Below are 19,460 nucleotides of genomic sequence, written 5' to 3' on the forward strand. Positions count from 1 at the left end.
CCGGGGCGAGGGAGGGTGGGGGAGAGCAGCAGTTCTCAACGACAACAGAGCAGCAGTTGCCTGAGCGAGGTGCTGTCACTGCTGCACTTAGGATCTGTCCTCAACACAGAGCGGGTGCGCCAGGCCATCTGGGGCAGAGCAAAGCAGCACATGTACAAATACCTGGCAGCAGGGGGGGTGGAGGGGGGAAGCAGAAAAATATGCATATTGTCAGTTCTTGGCAATTTGCTGAAAATATTTTTTGGGAGGTCAAGGGCCTCGTGGTGGTTTCCATTCTGTTGCTAACAGCCGTGCCCTGGGGCAATGAAGAGGACAAGATAGCGGGAACAGAAGGGTAGTGAAAATTTCCCTTTTGGCTTTCCTTAAATTAATGAGCGAACAGCACAGATGGGATAAGTGAGGCAGAAGAAGAAGAAGAAATCCAGCATAAACATTCCCTGTAGAGTGCTGAAAATGAAGACATTCTTTGTCTGGAACCGGACAGTGACCAAAAGGCGTTTTCACCTCTGTCGTTTCTGTTTTGGGGAGAGCTCTCCGAAGACTGTTCAGGTCTTGCTATAGAAAAGGATAGTGACAGTAATTATCAGCCCTGTAACCCTCCAGATGTGTATTTCCATCCTTGAAATAGCGTGCTGGTTTTCATAGGCGCCCTACCTCTGCCGCCGGCCTGGCAGCCCGCGCTGGACGGGGCAGGTGGCGGCATGGGCAGAGCCAGTCAAGTTCAGCGCGTGCTGTACTGCCGTCATGCCGGCCGCTGATTGAATTCATCTGACCTGTCCAAACTTCCATAGTCTTGAGGTTGTGCTGGAGTTGCCTGGCTTAAGACTTGGCATTTGTCAGATGTGGCGATTTTTAACTTCAGACCCAAGGAATTGCTAATAAGCTAATAAATAGCGTGCAATTAACTTTATTGGGCTGTTCATTAATTTTACTTAACCCACCACCCATTTTTAAAAGCAACTTGTTTGCCAGTCTTCAGTCGGATTTCTTCATCCAGTATAATACTGTCAAGCTTTTATTTTAAGTGTGTTGTACTAGGTACTGCTAACTAGGTAATAAGTCATCCCAAATACATTCCAGGTGTCATCTGCACTGAAAATGGTAACTGTAATATTACCCCTTTGTACCTCAGTGTGTCCTGAAGTTAAGTTTAAAAATGATTTTGTGCTGTAAGTGTATGTGGCCTTTATGGTAGTGCCTTGTACATGAACCTCATTTGTGTGGGGGGTCATTGCTACCACCGCAGAAAAATCTAGCGAGAGAAAATTTAAAGAACAGATTTTTTTTTTTTAAGTGACAATGCAGAAGTACAGATAGAAAGAAACGATTACAAAAAAAGCAGAATTAATTTTTACATAATTTATTAATAGTAGAAATAAAAATAAATTCATTACAGGCAGATTAATGCTGTCATTTGTAAATTGCTGTGTAATCTTTATCCAGATTAAACTGCAGATCTGCCTGGGACTGAAGTTAACAAGATTTGGTCTGGACTCAAAAGCCAATCTTTATTGTCCTGCTGCCTGCTTGTAGAGATATCCTGAAATAAAATAAGTTAACATTGTTTCCTCAGCATGAGAAGCATTAGCAGTTCAAGATAGCTTTCCCTTCTGGTTTTCACTCTTACGTCCTAGCATTTGCATCACTCTGTGTATAGCCAGGCAAGAGCAGAGTGCTACCTTTAGTCATAACATACTCGGGGAGGACTAACACTTAATGAACAAGAACTGGCCCGGCATACACCGTACCCGAAGATATGGTAGTGAATGGTCTGGCAACAGTGGTTTGAACTGCACGTTAATGCCGTCTCAAACATGTTCCTTTTATAAATGATGTTTCAGGCATTTTAAGAGGAAATTATTCAAAGAACCAGCTGGAAATCCACTCTTACCCCACACAGTAGGTTCATGTAAAAAATCTCTCGAAGACAATGAAGTGTAAGGAGAAACAATCTTTTGTAAATTAATCTATGAAGGTGAAAGATGACTTTCTGTGGACTAGCGAAAATATGCCTGTTTTCAGTAAAAAGTCATCGAGTGCAGTAAGTGCCTTAAAAGTACGTTCTTCTCTCTTTTCTTCTGTTAGTCCCCAGTGCATCAAGCTCATCGTTATTTCCTACAAAGTAAAATTATGTTTGAGATCCTGGAGCAACTGTGTTCCAAAAATGTCTATTTTAGTAATTCCTTGTGCTGCTACTGTAAATGGAATTTGCCATTTCCAGGTTTTTATAATGGGAGTTTTTGCACTGGACTTGTGGCTGGAAACCCGTAGCACGTCATACCTTGTAATCCAGAAGCCTGAGGTAGCAGGTATCTGTATTCAGACAAAATTCCAAATAAAATTTGCATCAGCAAGCCTTCGGCTGAATGACAGAACAACTCCTCAAGGGATTATCTGATGTATCCTGAAGATAGGGCCTAGACACAAAGAACCAAATTCGCTCCTGTGAACAATGCCATTGAAATTCAGGCATTTTCCTAGACGGTGCTGAGCACTCCATGCCCGAAGAATAACGTAATTTAAGCTTGCGAGCAACCTCATGGATTCACGAACTTTTTGATCATGCTTTGAGAAGCAAAGGGAAACTGTAGATCTACTTATTTCAAGAGTTTCAACTTTTTTTTTTTCCCCCACGTCTCCTTTTTGTGCAGTAGGTTAGGGATGTATGCAGAAAGCCTCGCGATGGTTGAGGAAGACGTTGACTCTGTGTCCTGAGTGAATGTAAATGTAGACAACTAATGACATGTTAAAAGTGTGAACAAACCCACAACTTCCATGCAGTCAGGCCTGTGGGGCTGTTGGTTTACTTAACTCACTTTAAAGATTGGGAACTGCAGAACTGGTTAAGAACATGAGAAATTAAATCATCCCAGTTTCCAGTTAAAGGTTATCCCAAACATTAACTTTTAAAAAATATCTCTGTACTGTTTGCATCTGGAAGGTTAAGTTCTTACTGAGCATTTTTGATTCTTTGAAAAACAACTGATGTATGTAGTGCAGATACAGGCTCGTATAAGGAGATCATCCACTCTCCACTGACTGCAAAGGAAGGAATCCTGTTAAAAGCTCAGGAGGCAATATAGTTTAAGAAAAAAAATTTCAGGAGGTGCATTGTCTTTACATCAGTGTGTATTTGCATGCATTGGGGCTGAAAACCTTCAAATGATGACCTTCGGTCAGGTACTCGTCGACTCTCTCCCCTTTTAACAGAATATTACAGATTTAATGTGAGTTTCTGAATAGCTGCCTGGGTATTTGGTGGTAGATGCATGCAGTGTAATAATCCATTAACACCTGAGCGGTTCCATTAGCACAGATAGAATGAGACAGGTACCTCAGCGATTCTTCCACCTCGCCGACATCTTCTGCGTCAGCAGTGCCTGGGGAGGTACATACCTCCCTCTCCCTAGCAAAGGAAGAAATGACCGCATGCCCTCTGCAGTGCCTCAGACGGATCAAATCTATTGCATTTAAAGAAACTGCGTAGCCTGATTTAACTCCCACTGCCAGCAGTTTCATGCCATGTATTTTAGACTTTGGTAGAGTTGCTCCTGCTTTCCATTGGGTGATGCAGAGCAAGGTTTGCACAGGCATCTCGTCTCTTTCTGCAGATAATAGTCTGCTTTTTGCAGGTTTAATCAGCATAACTGTTAAAGATTGTTGCCACTGTGACATTCCTTTAATAATTTTTTCCAGTTTCATTTCTTTTACTAATCAAAAATGTGTGTTTATCTTACATTCAGATAAGAAAATACATTATGATCTAGTATTTCAAAGACTAACTTTCCTTTTGTGGCTTTAGGATCGTGATGAGCAACTACAGCCCACAGATACTAAGCTGAATGCCCAAAGGCCAGCATCAGATTTTCTGCAGATATTACCTGTCTTGCTTGACTTGACTGGTTTTTACTTGACTTTTTCTTCTAATGTGAAAATGTCATTATATACTAATTTAATTCTGCTCCAGCAGAAGCTTTATTGAATAACCTAAGCCTATAAGCTTTTTCCATCAAATATCTATGCTGTTGTTACTGTCATATTTCTAGCAGCTTGTGAATCAGCATGAAAGTTATTCATATGCTGTAATTTTCTGTATCAGAAAGTTAACGAGTACATATTTAATATCATAAATGCCTTCAAAAAGTCTGTTACATCAAGTAATTACTTCAGAGTTTATCGACCAAATTTGTAATTTTGTCCAAATGTATTATTTGATACAATTTGTTTCAGATGTGGATTTCTGGGTTCCTGGTGTAACACCTGGTCTTCTCTTTGGCTTCTCAGCAAAACACATCAGTTATAAGAAGCTACAGAGACATTACGGCACTGTGCAGAGCTGGAAAGCCTTCGGTTCCTGACAGCTGAAAATATTACATGATCTGACGTTAGCAGGGTTAGGAAGAAGCCACATCCATTCCACAGCCTTCATACTGGGGCGGTGTCTGCCCTTACTGTGTAGATACTAATCATAACTAATGATTGTCTTTACATCAGTGTGTATTTGCATGCATTGGGGCTGAAAACCTTCAAATGATGACCTTCGGTCAGGTACTCGTCGACTCTCTCCCCTTTTAACAGAATATTACAGATTTAATGCGAATTAAACATGTTCTCATGTGAACAGCATGTTCTCTACAACTTCTCCTCAGGGCAGACTACGTGGCCTGTAGTTCCCCATATCATGGCACTCACCCATTTTAATTATGGGTAAAATGGTAGGTTTTTTCCAGACTAAATGGAACTTCTTCAGCGTTCAAGCAGTTGTTCAAGTTCAAAATTATTCAGATTATTTTCTAATTAACTCCTTAATAAACTGTCTGCAGATTAACTGGTTCCCTTAATTTGGTGGGGTTTTTTCACATGACTAGTTATTTTTTAACAAGCTCTAGTAGATAACGATGGAATATAAAGCATCTCCCCCTTACTGCAATATATTAATTTTATCTTCCTGCTACTTTCCAAAGAAAATGCTAATTTAGTGTAACTCCATTTTCTGCATCATGACTGACAGCTTTACCCTCCCTGCCCACTATCTGATCTGTTCGGCTGTTAGGGTTTCATCTGTTCCAAGTTTATATAAGGAACTTCGCCACTTGTCTTTATCGCCACAAACAAAAGGGGGTTGATCAATAACTTTAGCTTACAGCTTTAGGCGTACTCTAACTTTAGCAGTAGGGGCTTATGCCAAAATCAATAATATAAATTCAGCATAATGTGAAATTATTCAACCATTGATATTCTCTATTCAGAGGTAAGTAGCTCAGGACAGTCAAGTTAGTATTGGAGACCTCCGCACTACTACACCTAGATTACGGCCGCGCCCAGCGAGAGCTCGGCCAGACTGGAGCCCGCTTGTGCTAAACGATGTACAAATGCAGACCATTTGCAAACGTGTGCAGTGGCTTAGCCTTACTAATGTGAATATTTCTACTTTTTTTAGTATGGCTGACTGTGTAGGACAATAAAACTAAGAAAGTGTGTCAGGGTTTACAGAACCAGGGACGCAACCAGCAGCACGTGCAGGTTTGCCAAAACTAACAACAGCACATGAATTAAAAATGTTTTCCCCAAGGCTACATCAGTTACATTTGTAGGATTACAAGAAAAACCTGTTATGTTGATAGGTGAGAATCCAGCTCTTCAGTATAGATGTGTTGCATGTAATCTTACCCTAATAGCTCTTAGGGGTGACATCACTTACAAAGCAAAATGTTTGCAGCCAGGAATGGAGGGACATGATTTGCAGCAGTTATACAGCACTTACACCACAGTAGCTCTCAAAGGCATACTTTCTTTCTGGGTTTGGGCATCTTTCCAGAAGTAGCAGAGACATGAAATTCTACCTATGTGACATGAGGTTACAGAATAGGTTTAGCTTGGAAGGGACCTCTGGAGATCGTCTAGTCCATCCCCCCTGCTCTGAGCCCATCCAACAGGGTCAGGTTGCTCAGGGTCATGTACAGTCTGGTTTTTAATAGCTCCAAGGATGGAGAGTCCACAGCTTCTCTGGGCAACCTCTTCCAGCGTTTGACCACCATTATGGCAATCTTTTTTCTTACACCTAATTAGAATTTCTGTTGTTCAAACTTGTGTCCTTTCCTTCTCATAGGAAGGTGAAGAGAAAAATGTTTCTTCAATAATCCTCTGAAATAAGAAATAAAATAAAGCCAAATAAAATTAAATTTGTCTAAACTGTGTGAAGCAATAAGAAATTCCTTACAAGGTTTCTGGGAGGATCTGTTTGCAATTTTGTCCTTTACTGGAGGACTGATAATTACTAACTATCTCTGGAACAAGACAGCATTAGTATTACCTCAAACCTTTATCAGTTTAGTTTGCCTTGTGATAATTTTAGGCATCAAATTTGCTTGCACATCATTTGAACATTAAGTCAATAGACCTACTCAGAGGATGTAAATTACAGAAAGTATATTTATTATTCAGGGTTTGAACTGTAGTTTTACTTAGTTCAAGGGCACAAGAGGCTAGGATACTCCAGATAGATAGCCCAAAAATCTAGATAGCACAGATGCAGGCAGCAAAAACGTCAGAGGCACACTAATGACCCTGCATGGCATTGCCCAGCACTCCAGATTCCTGGGGAACTAGTTCCTGTTCCTCCTCGGCCCAGGCAGGTTTCTTGCCTTTGTCCCACGCTACACCTGAGCTACTAAGCCCTGTGGAGAGCTGGGACAAGGCTGCTGGATGGACTAGAAGGACTTCACTGTCACTTCTACGCGTTGGGCAGTTTGGTTGGAGCAATGGTTCAGACCCAGCTGCTGGACATCCTGAAGGAAAGACTATTGGACACGTGCAGGTCAGATCTGCAGCTGGGGACACTGAGTTTGCGGATGCAAACACTATGCTGCAGTGCACAGGCAGCCTGCTAGCCCATAGCAAACCTGACTTATTCAGAACATACAAGACTGGGCAGGTAATAGGCGCGGTGTACATGTAGAAGTTGTGAGGAGTCTCATCTGTGCCAGATTTCATGCACTTCTGTCAGGGAAATCACAGGAACGCGGCGGTCCTACTGCAGGGTGCAATGCAGATGCTGCCTACTGCTGCTGGACTCAAGCTGGTTCTGACGGGCAAAAACACATTTTCACTGTGCTACAGAAGGTAGTATCTGTGGCACCGATATTCATCATTGCTGTTGAGAATTGACTCTATTTCTCACACATATTTGGATTCTAATTTTTTTGAGAAATGCTGCAAGAATTTTTCCCTTCTCAGCTTTTTACTTCAGGCACTTCTAAATCTCTGAGCTGAAACTAAGCCAAAATATTCATGTATAGGCTATAGTCAAAGCTCATTCAAAGGGGAAAAGATGATTATGAGTTCTTGAATAGCAAAACCAGATGATTTTTCTATTTTAATTCATTCTCTTTGTTGCTATATTATTATTAAAAACAGCTTTATTATTAACTAGGCAAAGCACTGGTTTTATTCGGCGGTTTTCTCCAATCTTGTTGTTCCAGAAATTTATGTTTTGGCATCCATGAGAAAATATGCCCACGTCTGGAAATAAATGCCAGGAAATCTCCATTTGTACATGTCCATTTGCAAACATTAAACAGCAAAAGCCACTGAAGATCATATTCTGGTTCTGCATTACCTTTTCTGTGATACTTTCTTCTAACAATGAAGAACGTCACCAGCTGAAGTCTTCTGGACACTAAGTCCTTCCAGTATCATCTGGTTCAGTTTACACTGGAACATCTCTTGAGGATAGGCCGATGCCCAAATTCATACCCAGCAGCATCTGCCAAAAGATGTGACAAAGGCTGCCTGACCCCTGTAACTCAATACACAAAAAACAATTGACCTTACGAGGCAGGTATATATTAGGAAGTATCCACACGTCTGCACATGTGGATGCCAAGCTTGAGACAGGTAAACTCCCTTCGCTCCCACACATGCTGTCTTGCCTACCAGGCTCCAATCAACGGTTACGGGTGCTCATGCTGTGCCTAACGGTCTTAAGGCAGTTGGTAGGGGCAAATCCACCCTCTCCATGGGAACACAGAGCTGTTCCCAGGAGGACGCTTCCCTGTGGTGCATTGTGAGACTTGCTTTTTCTTAGCAGGCTCAAGGGCAGAAGTTGTGTTAGTCTGCCAAGGCATATGGCTTTGCAGGGCCTGCACACTATTTGGTTCTGTGTTTACTGGCAGTTGTGGTTTGGGACACTAGATCAGAGAGACGGTTCAGCATTATGTGAAAGCATTGAGTATGGAGACTGAACACAGAGCATATGATAAATCTGGCAAACAAGATGCGTTCTCAAATGCTGCGTTCTCATCCGTCAACGCTTAAGGAGCAGCAGAACAAGACACAGCATGGTAGGTGGGATTATACTGCCTTGCTGACATGGGATGACCAGTAATGGCTCCGCAATGTCTGGAGGATGTCATGGCTGTAAGGGAGGTACTCCAGTCTTTCAGGGCCGTGGTACATGGCTGAAGAAATCCATTCAAGTACTGAAATGGGCTCTCAGCAATTTTACTTTGCAGTCCAGTACATTTAGAAGATTCAGGGTAGGGTTGGCCTGTGCACGTGGAACACAAAAGCAAAATGGCACTGGCTTGAAAATCATCTGGATGTCAAGATTGCAAAAGCATGTACATACAACCATGACTTGCTTTTTGTAATTGGAAAACTAGAGGCGAATATTTTTTTGTGGAGCGGAGCCTACATACTGATGGATCCTTTAACCAAACAATGTGTCCTCGTAAGAACTATAGACTTAAGGTTAAAGCAGGCAAGGGAAATTAGGGATGCCATATGTGCTCAAATTCATGCCACTCCTGAGAATTCTAATGAGTAATTACTCACTGCAAATGCATGTGCTGTTTTGTGGATTGTGAACTGTTGTTAGACATGTTGTACTGATAGCTTACAGATTTTAAAGTGCTTCTTTTGCCTTTTGGTTTGGGTTGGTTTTTTTTTTTTGAGCGCTCCTGGGATGAGGGCACTGTTAATCTTTATGGAGTATTTTGTGCCTAATTAATTGTAAGGACTTAGGTAGCTGAGGGCTTTTATTTTTCTTTACGGAATAAAATGTCAATTAAAATGTAAATCTCTGCAATTGCTGGCTTGGGGACATGGGGATCCCTATAATTGAACTGTGTAGATTACTCACTGTTTTCAAATACATTGATAATAATATGTTGGCACAGCTGCTCCTTTTCATTTCCTTACAATTAAATGGACAATACCAAGTGTTAAAAACAAGCCACGACCTGTATTAATTTTGCCAATGTATGCAAGGGGGTTAAAATAGCTGTGTAGTTAGAACAGCTGATTGATAATAACAGTTAACGGTCCCTATCAAAAAGACTGCAACCTGCATGAACAAAAACTGATGAAAAATGCAGGAGTTTCACTTACCTCCTTGCCTCTCCTCATTCCCTTTCCCTTTCACATCTTTACTCGGACATGTGATGCAGGGCTGGCTAGAGACTACCTGGATGAGAACTGTTTCTCCCCTTCATTTGCTTGAGCTGTCCATCTCCCTGGAATCGTCTTCACTTTGCAGTAGCAAAAATGGAAAGGCCAGATTAACTCCCTGTTAAGCATCTGCAAAGGAATCTTTGCAGTGAAAGGCACGTGCATCTCTCCAGAACAAGACACAGAGGTCTGACCCACGCTGCAGGGAGAGGGGAGCTGTGTACTCATAACCCTGCACAGAATCACAGACCCATGAGAAAATATGCTGGAAGTTGCTTAGGGTGGTTGTGAACCGGCATTGCTGTCCCTCACTTTGACGCTCTCATTCTTCTTATTCCGCAAACCTGTGCGAAGTTCTCTGCTCTGTTCCTCCTGCATTTCTCTACCTCCTGGAACACGGCCTCTCTCTTTTGCCTCTGTGGCAGTATCTTCCACAGCTCTCTTCCTAAACTCTCTCCAGGGTAGCAGCAGCGTGCTCAGCCTTCTGGCAGCACAGCTTATCTTGCAGATCTCAGAGCTCCATGCAGAACCCACCCAGCTAGAATTCCTTAACAAACATGCAAGAGAAGGAATCCCCCCAGTACTGCTTCTGTATGTCAAGATGTAGAGTTAAAACCTTCCTTCCTCTTAATATACCATTTATTTGAAGGCTGATGCACAGAAATAGCAAGACAACAATTGAGCATAACTGAATGCTCTGAGGAACTGTAAAATTACAACATTAGCATTTTCCTTTATTTTTCATTAAAGAAAATTCTGACATCCTGTAGCAGAGGAGACAACGTGATATCCTAGGGGTTAGAACACTTCTCTGGGAAGTGAAAAATCTGAGCTTTAGGCCCCCTTCAGCCTGAAGAATTTGAATCTGTACTTCTCAATAAAATGCCTAATCGTGCTACAAAATAGGCTACAGCAGTGGTGTTCTCCGTCTGTCCTGCTGAAGCAGAGCCAATGTGCAGCAGAGAATACAAGATTAATGGGACCAGGGAGAGGGGACAAGCAATAGGGACCTGTGTGTAGCACAGCAAGATGAAGAATCCCAGCAGTTTATGAGTCCTGGAGAGTTTTGTTCCTTGCTCCAAATGATATTTATGTATTTTAGCTTGTGATGCTCAAACAAGCAGGACTAGCAGCAGAAATCAGGGCTCTGATTACCCCTTCACTTAGGGTTTAATGAAAAAAAGCCATCATCATCTCATCTGTACTTCCTTGTTCATTTGCATTACGAGTTTACTTCAACTTTAAATGCTCCTTGCTACACTGAACTGGAATTATGACGGCCTTCCATGTGATACTTAATACCACCGCCTGGCAGGATGAAGCCTTTGCTTTGCAAGCTTCACAGTGGAATTTGAAAGAATGTTGCTGATTGCAATCTGTACTGAGCAAAGCAGTTAAGCATGTGCTTTGCTTTCTTTTGTCAGAATTTGAAATTTTGAAGCAAGAGACTAAAACAAGAAACAAGCTGTCTTCTGGCAACAGAAAGATACAAGTATAAAGACACCATCAACTCAATACCCAATACGTCTTTAGTCTCCTCTGAAGTAATACAAACTGCCAAAATTAAATTCAAATAAATTTTTAAGATGCTGTTTTCTTTGGTTTTTCCCTTGGTGTTAGTTTCTGTACTTCAGTGGGCTCTGTCTGAATGTCTCTTCAATCTCACACTGGTAATGTCATCTCCATTATATTGCCCGTTACTTGTAGTAGTAATTCACAACTATATTACTATGAAGAAATCGTATAAATCGCATGCAAGTTCTATCATGTTACAATTCTATTGCCTTCCCTTCTCCACTTAGTATTAGGGCACAAGCCCATCCCTTCTCACCCCACCCTCGCACGCCAAGTCTTTTCAACGCAGACCTGATGAGAGTCCAGCAGGTTGTCCAGCACCCTGGGGGCCTTGGGGCCAAAGGTCAGCTTTACTACTGGACCTGTCCACACTTCTGTGACCAAAATGTCCCACCCTTTGTTTTCCACTGGATTATACCTAATGCCTATTATTTTAATTATTTCCTGCTTTTTCCTATTTAATTATTTTAATTCGTAGTGTTTATTTTCCTGAGCCCACCTTTTCACCAACCCTGCACCTCCCTAGTCTCTGCCTAGACTCCTCCCAGACAAATGGGACCTACTTAATGACCTGCCCCTAATTATTTTTTCCTCATTGGTCCCAATTCTGCTACATCCACACCCAAATTTGGTGTTTCTAACACTGTTATCTAGGCAGTTTTGATACAATATGTTATTACTCATACTGTTATCTAGGTAGTCCCAAGACTCCCTTCAGACCCTTTCGTTCAAGCTGGTTACGTTTCATCTACACCATATGCTTTTTGGACAGAATTATGTTATCTTACTTTAGCCTTGACTTCTCTACTAACTCTATTTAAGCCAAGCAGTTTCTTGTTTTACGCAGAGACCAGAGCAACAGAATAACCCATTTTGTGCTCACACAGTCTCTTTGTCCTTGAACAGTTTCAGTCGCCCTCCTGGTTTCCATGGTGGCGTTAGCTGGTCTTGAAGTCCAGTGTTTGAGCAGGGCCTCTTACTCACAGTATGGCCCTGCACATGCCAGTGCTTCCACCCAAGTGCATCCCTGCACACGGCAAGCAGACAGTGCAGAAGTTGCTAAGAGAATGTCTTACTACTTCAAGGCCTTTCTTAGCATAAGAGGACACAAGGAAGAAAGGACATAAAGAAGGCAGCAGAAATGAGTCTCCTACAGCCTGCACTGCTGACACGGTGGCAGACAATGGCAATGGGAAAGAGCTCAGGCCACATCATGTCTTCCTGCAGCAATCTCTTCCTTCCTCTGCACAGCAAAGAGAAGCTGAAGTAGAAGCAGAACAGAGAGCGAGCAGCCGGCCAGCCCAGCACCCTGCTGTCACCGGCCAGGCCTGCAGGGTCAGCACCATCTCCCGCCACCTGCACGAGCCTCTTTTGCTTGAACGTGTTACCAACACAGTAGACAGGAAAGGGGAAGGGATCTGGAATCAGTACTCCTTCTCCAAGCATTTTAATGAGGCTGGTTGTATAATCTCCTCATACCTTCTCACTTCATCTGAATGGAAGGCAGCAAAATTTGCTTCTGATCACTCACTTCTGCTTGAGAAATAATATACAGCACAGTGAGCTGAAACTTTTAAGGTCCAGTTGAATAGGATTCCCCAGGGAACTGCGGGACTGGGAGGACAAGATATAAAAAAGAGGAGGTCTAAAGAAAACATTGGATGGATACTTGTTGAAGATGGTCATCTGACTAATAGGGATAAAGAAAAGGCGGAGGCATTCAATGTGTTTTTTGCCTTAGTCTTTAATAATACTAACAGACCTTGGGCTGCCTGGTCCCCTGAGTTGGAGGACCACGAGTGTGGGAACAGTGACTTTCCACTTGTGGACACTGAAATTTTAAGGGACCAGCTGTATCAGCTGAATGTTCACAAGTCCATGGGGCCTGATGGGATTCATCCCAGAGTTCTGAAGGAGCTAGCGGATGTTATGGCAGGACCCCTCTCAATCATCTACCAAAGGTCTTGGGAGCCTGGGGAGGTCCCTGCTGACTGGAAGCTACCCAATGTTATTCCAATCTACAAAACGGGCGTGAGGGAACACCCAGGGAACTACAGACCTGTTAGTCTAACCTCAGTTCCTGGAGAAGATTATACTGGGCGTTATTGAAAGGCATTTGAAGAATAATGCAATCATCAGGCACAGTCAACATGGGTTCATAAAGGGAAAGTCCTGTTTAACTGATTTGATATCCTTCCGTGATAAGGTCACCCGCCTCGTGGATGAAGGGAAGGCAGTGGATGTAGTTTTTCTGGATTTTAGTAAGGCTTTTGATACTGTCCCTCACAGCATCCTTCTGGACAAGTTGTCCAGCTGTGGGATGAGTGGGTTCACAGTGATCTGGGTGAAGAACTGACTGAATGGCAGAGCTCAAAGGGCTGCAGTGAATGGGGCTACATCTAGGTGGTGACCAGTCACCAGCGGTGTTCCTCAGGGCTCAATCCGATGGCCAGTTCTGTTCAATATATTTATCAACGATCTGGATGCAGGAGTTGAATGCACCATTAGCAAGTTTGCTGATGATACCAAAGGGGGAGGTGCTGTTGACTCTCTTGAGGAACAGGAGGCCTTACAGAGGGATCTAGATAGATTGGAGCATTAGGCAATGGTTAATAGGTTGAAATTTAACAAGTCGAAATGCCAGATTCTGCACCTAGGACAGAGTAATGCCGGGCACAAGTATAAATTGGGAGTGGCTGGAGAGCAGCCCTGCAGAAAGGGATCTGGGGGTGCTGGTCGACACCAGGCTCAATATGAGTCAGCAGTGTGCCCTGGCAGCCAAGAGGGCAAACCGCATCCTGGGGTGCATTAAATACGGCATAACCAGCTGGTCAAAAGAGGTGATTATCCCGCTGTATTCAGCGTTGGTGCGGCCTCCCCCTGAATACTGTGTGCAGTTCTGGGCCTCACAATTTAAGAAGGATGTGAAGGTCCTTGAATGCATCCAGAGGAGGGCAACAAAGCTGGTGAAAGGGCTGGAAGGAATGTCCTATGAGGAGCGCTAAGGGCTTTGGGCTTGGCTAGTTTGGAGAAAAGGAGGCTGAGGGGGCGACCTCATTGCTCTCTACAGCTTCCTGAGGAGGGGAAGTGGAAAGGGAAGTGCTGATCTCTTCTCCCTGGTATCCAGTGATAGGTTGTGTGGGAATGGTTCAAAGCTGTGCCAGGGGAGGTTTAGAGTGGACATTAGGAAGCATTTCTTTACCGAGAGGGTGGTCAAACACTGGAACAGGCTTCCTAGAGAGGTGGTCGATGCCCCAGGCCTGTCAGTGCTTAAGAACCATTTGGACAATGCCCTTAATAACATGCTTTAACTTTTGGTCAGCCCTGAATTGATCAGGCAGTTGGACTAGATGATTGTTGTAGGTCCCTTCCAGCTGAAATAGTCTGTTCTATTCTAAACAATCCCAGAAGAGATCCATCAGGATCCATGCAGGAGACGTGCATTCCTGCAAAAAATACTTCACCAATGTCAGCAACAGTATCACATCGTACTGTTAAAAGTCACTTTTTCGTGACAGGGAGCACAGAACCTCCTCTTACTGCCAAAGTCTCATCTCGGTGCCAGCAGCCACAGCCAGGCTGCATTGCCAGTTGCCACTTTTCACTATCATCTGGCATCTCACTTCTCTTTACTGCCAAAACCCTCACCTCAGTGCTAAGACCCACTGTCACAGCTCGCTGCCATCTGCCCATTCCCATTGCCAACCCTACACAGTCTCGTCTCACTGGGTGCAGCTGCAAAGGCATGACTGCTCTCACCAAAGGTATGACTTCTGCTCACGCAGACAGCAGTACCTGCAGAGCTGTGGCAGCACTAACTGCAAACCTAGCCTAGCGAGAGCATCCGTGCAACCGTGGGAGTAGCTGGTCTGCGCGAGGGCCACACAGCCCCCATGCCACTGCTCAGTGAGTGATGCAATTCCCAAGGTGGGCTGATGGGGTAAAGGCTACGTGGATTAGAGTCACAGCCTTGGCTGAAAGCAAGAAACATCCCACCGCTGCTTCCCAGTCCTTCTACTCCTCGACGATGTTATCAGGGAAGCTGCATCCTTTCCATAAAGACATCCTGGGGGACTGCATGAAGGATTCATGGTAGCGTGACCGATGTTAAAACCACCAGATTAAAAGGCAGCAATTCCCAAGTGACTAGGAACTGACAAGGACAAGGAGAGCATGCAGTCGCCCTTGGGGAAATGGCTAAGCTGGGACAAGCTGTAATACAAGAGACAGTGAGTGGGATTCATGTGTAAACTCTGGACACCTACAATGTGGAAATGATTCATCTCATTTTGAAGAGGACATCTGCATTTGGTCACATGAACTGCACCATTGCATTTAGTTATTTCTCCTCCTACGTGATTCAGGAATAGTGCTCTGCGATATCTAGCTCAGATGCCTTCACGTTTGAATAGATAAATCTCACCCTGCATCTAGAGGTAGTGTACCCTCTGCTTAGAAGGCAAATTCTAGATGCTACAGGTCTCTCTGTCAGAATTTGCAATCAATCTCTCACTTTTACTCATTTGCTTTTAAATTTCTGAACTTTCAGAACTTCAGAAAACAAGATTTTAAAAAGCCACACTTTGCCTTCAAGAATCAATATATTCTATATGATAACACCAAATGATTTATTGTCTAAAAATAATACTCCTTTTTTCTTCTGTTGTTAGAATTAATTAGAATTCATTCACGTGGCTTTCCACTTTGATCTGTAAATCAATTTCTGACCCTACCAGCAGCTTCTGAAATATTTATTAGCACAGGATTATTATCACAGCCTGGTTATTGTCTAGATTATCCAGCAGCATACATGCCAGAACGTTATCGCTGAGAAACTTGGCTATGGTGTTTGTCTGTACATTATGACAGTAATTTTCCGTGTCCCAGTCTCTGCCCTACTGCAGGTTTCTGTTTACCCACGTGTTTTGGTCTGACAGTATTGTTCCATCTTGACTGTCTCTTTGGCTTGCTATACAGACATAATCTTGCCAAGCAGGATTACAAAATCGATATGATTAAATCAAATAATGGTATTATAATGAAGCAAGCTTCAAAAGAGAAATTTAAATTACTCATGGATGTCATATTTATTTTAAAAATGGAGTGTCTGATTTATGGTTATTTTTCTATGCCAGCAGGACTCCTTGCATATTAAATGTGCAACTAGATATAATTAGGGGGAAGATATAATAGATGTCTACAAAAGCGTATATGACATGGAAAAGATGGATAGGGATTGACCCAAATACCTTCCATAACTAGGGCCCATCAAATTAAAGTATGTTTGAAACAAAAAGAACAAGGTGGTTTTGATACAACAGGTTGTAAGCCTGGGGAATTCCTTAACAAAAAAGGTTGTGGATGCCAGAAATTTGCACAGTCCCAACAGGAGACCAGAAAAAATACTCTGAGAAGAGACCTTTTGGAGGTTATTACACCATCACAAGCTCAGGAAATTCCCTGAACATAGTTGGAAGCAGGGACAGTGCTAGGGAAAAGGCATCAACACAGGTTGCCTCATTTTTACGCTTCCTTAATTGTTCAGTTACAGCCACACTTGGAGATATAATAAGGGACTAGATGGACCCAGGATGGCTGTTCCTATGTTCTTAAAGTTTGTAGATGTTTACACCAAGCTTCCTCAGAAATGGTTAGTAGAGGCTGCCATTATTTCTTCATGGGAAAACATGAGGAAGCACCTAGAGTCAGCATCTAGATAGCAGGCAAGTGGTAAGGACTTAGGCAGGGGAAGATAGGAGGAGAAATACCACAGGAAGCCTTTGAAAACAGAAAGCAAGCAGCTTGTTTTAAATTAAGGAACTGGAAGGGCAAAAAGAGAGGATTCAGAAGAGAGGATAACAAAGTGAGTATTAGGAAACTGGTCTTTCAGCAACATTCTCAATGAGCAGGACAAGATTGTTAACAGCAGAGAAAAGCATGGTGAAACAATTACAATGTTGAAAGTCTGAGCAAAAGTTTTGCAGAAGATCAGCTGTACTGCCTCAGGCTATCAGTCCACCTTGCTCAATATCATCCCTCTGGCAGCAGCAATAACAATTGCATAAGGAGTTTCAGTTGTTTGTTGTTGGAATGGAAAGCCTGTATGTTAGGGTACATGCATAGCCCAAATACAGCTATGGCAAGAGAATTTGGTGCATCCATCCCTCACCACTGGTAGGAAGGATTGTTGTGCAGGAGCTGCATGGGGATTTGGTGGTGTTAGCCAGGAGGCTCGAGGCCTGAACCAACAACCGTCCCTACCTCTCCTCACATGTGGGAATGACACAGGCTGTACTCCATTCCCGAGTTCACCGCACCAGGCTCCTCACTGCTCTGCCTCCTACCTCACCCTGCCTACTCTCCTGCCTGGGATACAGCTGGTGACCACAAACTCTCTGCTGCGCTACATCGCAAGTACCCACTGTACCTGGACAAGGGGGTGAGAAGATGGTACCTCTCCTCCCTGTCTCCTGCCCATGAGGCAGATACTGCATGTTGGTCCTTACAGAGGACCAACAGAGCCACAGAGCCTATGGGGGGTGAGGAGCAGGGAAAATGAAACAAGCGATGGTGACAGCTTCAGGTTTAGGCTCTCCTGCTGTCCCATCCTCAGTGATCTTCTGGAGCACGTGGCAATGACAGCTTTGTGTCTGCTGCCTGGGATCCTTCATCAGGGCTGTCGCCATCAGGACATCCCTCTTGCCTTGCTCATTACATCCCTGCTTGGATGGAAGGACCCCTGCCAAGAAGTATTATTTAAAGCCTGCACCCAACATTTAAACTTGAATAACAAGCAAGACCATCATATTGTTCACAGTGACTGGGGAAAGGGAAATTTCAAGGCAAAAATGAAAATCTCTACCTTACTCATGCTGTGTTGCAGATGACATGCAAATCCTTGAGAGAAATGTCAGCAATATTTGTTTAAGCATATCTCTGGTTTTCATCTAAGTACTGCTAAATATAAAATCCATAAACAACTTGAGAAGGAGGAACTGTGACCTGGAGCTTTTGTCTGAATGCCATAGCTGCTGGCTATGATGCAGCACGTATGTCCTCCTTCGATGCTGTGTGATCCAGCTTTTGCCCATACAGTGATAATAAATGATTTGTTCCCAGCCTGTTCCAGAGATGGACAGCAAGGTCTGGTCACCACTGTGAAGATACAGGCCTGAACCCCATTAGGCTGAGGCAAGCTGAAAGCCATCCTCTGGATTTCAGGCAAGCTCTCTACCCCTTAGGCTGTTTTACCAGGCGTGACTAACCCCACGTGAGCTATAAAATGCAAGCAGCTGGAAGGGTTTCTAATGGGAGCACCCAAATCCTGAGGCGCCCCCAGGTTCAAGACCTTCAGGACTCAGCTTGCTTGGGTGAGGGTCTCCCTTCCCCTCACCACCGCCGCCCCCCGCACCTTCTCACAAGCCACTGGGCTGCGGGAGGCGCCGCCGTACCCGGGCCTGAGCTCCCCTGTGTGCGCTGCGGGGCGGCCTGGGGGAAGGAGAGGGGAGGGGGGCCCGGGCCTCCTCCTGACGGGGTCACCCGCCCCCGCTGCCTCCAGGTCCCCTCCAGGGCCTCCCCCATCCTCCCCCTCCCCGCCTCCGCGCCCCTCAGCGGGCGGCAACGGCCGCCGTGCCCCGTCGCCCCGCGCGCCCCCGGAGCCGCGCCGGCGCACGCGCGCTGCCGCCGCGCGGTGGCTCTTGCAGGGACGCGGCCGCGGCCGCCGCCCGGGGCCGCCGCCGCCGCAACGTGTTGCACGCTGCAGCCTCGCATGTGTTGTGCCCGTACCGGCTGCCTGCGGCCGCTGCTCCCAGCTCAGCAGGCTCCAGCTGTTCGCTTCAAAACCTTAAAGGACCTCTGCGTTCCCGCAGTTCGTTCCGGTGCTGCTCTCGCCTCCTCCTCCTCCTCCTCCTCCTCCCCACGGCTGCTGCTGCAAGCCCCTTCTTGAATTGCTTTGCGCGTTACTGCTGCTTGGTGCAGGCGGGCATTTCCATGCAAGCGCCAGCCACCCGCTGCAATAACAAGCATCAACACATCATTCGCCTCCCGCTCCGAATCCGGAGCGATTTTATTACTTGTGGAGGTGCAGGGACCTTTTTCCGGCAGGAAGGTCCAGTGTAAGTTTATTTGCGGCTTCCGCTGTTATTTACAAGTCATCGGTTTTGCTCACCATCCCCTGGGAACGGAGGGAACCGAAGTTGCCAGGTAAATGCCCTCTTCCTTGTCTGCAGCACTTTAAGAGAGGCAGCTCCAATCCGTCTTGTTGCATGGCTGCTTCGCCGCTATTGTACGGCATGGATTGCAAAGCGGAGGCAGCGTTTAATTGCATAGCTGTCACCGGGCAGTTTTTTTCGTTGCCCGCCTCTCGTGACATTTCTCTGCACGGCTCTGGGGAGAGGGAGGCTGCGCTGTACTGCACAGCTGCCGCTGCACTGCTG

At 44.7% G+C, this 19,460-nt stretch overlaps 1 long non-coding RNA gene across 1 annotated transcript; it reads right to left on the reverse strand.

Moving 5' to 3' along the window:
- Nucleotides 1–1,344: 1,344 nt before the first annotated feature.
- LOC143156199 (uncharacterized) lies at nt 1,345–18,858 on the reverse strand. Its single transcript, XR_012994583.1, has 3 exons — nt 18,811–18,858; nt 7,619–7,765; nt 1,345–6,144 (listed from the first exon to the last, which is right to left on the reverse strand). It is a non-coding gene; the product is annotated as an uncharacterized LOC143156199 (long non-coding RNA).
- Nucleotides 18,859–19,460: the final 602 nt, after the last annotated feature.

The sequence above is a fragment of the Aptenodytes patagonicus genome, chromosome 1 (genome assembly GCF_965638725.1).
Source record: "Aptenodytes patagonicus chromosome 1, bAptPat1.pri.cur, whole genome shotgun sequence".
Taxonomy (NCBI): Eukaryota; Metazoa; Chordata; class Aves; order Sphenisciformes; family Spheniscidae; genus Aptenodytes; species Aptenodytes patagonicus.